This window comes from Gracilinanus agilis, chromosome 1 (assembly GCF_016433145.1).
Source record: "Gracilinanus agilis isolate LMUSP501 chromosome 1, AgileGrace, whole genome shotgun sequence".
Taxonomy (NCBI): Eukaryota; Metazoa; Chordata; class Mammalia; order Didelphimorphia; family Didelphidae; genus Gracilinanus; species Gracilinanus agilis.
Window position 1 is genome coordinate 759,664,316 of NC_058130.1, and position 1,791 is coordinate 759,666,106.

Consider the following 1,791-nt stretch of genomic DNA (forward strand, 5'->3'; position numbering starts at 1 on the left):
AGAGAGAGAGAGAGAGAGAGAGAGAGAGAGAGAGAGAGAGAGAGAGAGAGAGAGAGAGAAACTCTGGTCTGGACCAGCGGAGGTCCAGACTGAGTGAGAACTAAAAGATTAATTAAATAGGCTACTAGCCACAAGGCCTTAACCATTAGAGAGGCAAAGAAACCTTCTTGAGGTAAAGACTCTGTAAAACGCCAAGGTAGACCTAAGGAAGTCAGCCTAATTTACCCATGTGACAATTCAGAAGGGAAGCTGCCTGAGGTCTCAGCCAAGATCCTTCAGCACCAAATTCAAAGCTCGAACTGCCTCAACAGGAAGTTACCATCATACTTGAAGAGATAGCATCTTTCGTCACTTCCTGGGGGTCCACCTCTAATTCAAGTGGACAAATGGCAGCCTCAATACTAGTTTTGGACTGCCCAAAGGGCAGTCCCTTGTTCTTGATTTGTTACTTATTGTCACGTGTGGGTAACTCATCTCCCCTCCCCACTAAGGGAGATGGGGATGACATTATCTCTGGTGGCTAGAGTTTTAACTATGAATGGGCTTGAGCTAATTCTATTTACACAAAGGGCAGGCTACAGAGAAGGACCAGAAGGTAGAGCTGGGGCAGCTGCCTGTGTTGGGAGCTGAACTGGAACCTCAGCACCAGGGTCAGGCTGGACACACACAGCATACAGGTGAGGAGGGTGAACCATCTGAACTGGATGCAGTGCAGAGTGTAGTAGAAAATGTACAATTTCCCAAGGAAATAAAGAGCCGCAAATGTTGCCCCAGAACAGTTGGGGCAGACCACGTAGGATAGGGCACACAGCTTTGGACATGTGCTTGGGCCAATGACATCTGTACCACATCCAGAAGAGCACAGAGAGACAGTGCTCAGTGCTGATCACCACCAGCAGACTCAGGAACACGAAGTAGGACAGGTTTAGGATACAGATCTATAGCTCCAGGACAGGAGTGTTAAAATATCCAACAACTTCCCACATGCAAAACACAAAGCAGCTACCAAGGAAAAGGGTGTTGGCTTCGGTCAGATTGAGGATGTAGACAGAGAAGGGGCTCCTCTGGGTGCGGAAGCCTAGGAGCCACAGGACAATGCTATTCCCCACCAGCCCAACCCAGACAATGACCAGAGAGAGGATGTACATCTGTAGAAAAAGGCAAATGTTCAATTTGCCTCAGCCACAAGAACTAAACTCGACTTTGTACTCATCTGCACTGCGATGTCAAAAACAGATTCCCACGTTTTTTCTTAGGGAGTTCTTTGATGAGCTGTTCAATTTCTTTTTCTGATATTGGATTATAAGTATTCTATTTCTTCTGCTGTTAATCTAGGCAATTTATTTTTTGCAAATATTCATCCATATCACCTAGATTGCTAAATTTATTGCCATATAATTGGGCAAAATAGTTTTTAATGATTGCCTTAATTTCCTCTTCATTAGAGGTGAGGTCTCCCTTTTCATCTTTAATACTATTAATTTGGTTTTCTTCTTTCCTTTTTAAATTAGATTAACCAGTACTTTGTCTATTTTATCTGTTTTTTTTCAAAATACCAGCTTCTACTCTTGTTTATTAATTCAATAGTTCTTTTGCTTTTGATTTTGTTAATTTCTTCTTTGATTTTTAGTATTTCTAATTTAGTTTTCATCTGAGGATTTTTAATTTGTTCATTTTCTAGTTTTTTTAAGTTGCATGCCCAATTCATTAACCTCTGCCCTCCCTAATTTGTTAATATATGCACTCAGTGATATAAATTTTCCCCTTAGAACTGCTTTGGCTGCATCCCAT

The 1,791-nt window shown here is 42.0% G+C and overlaps 1 pseudogene; it reads right to left on the minus strand.

Annotated features, from left to right (window-relative positions):
- LOC123256883 overlaps positions 1-1,148 on the minus strand; it is a 2,512-nt pseudogene extending 1,364 nt beyond the window's left edge.
- Between the last annotated feature and the right edge of the window lie 643 nt (positions 1,149-1,791).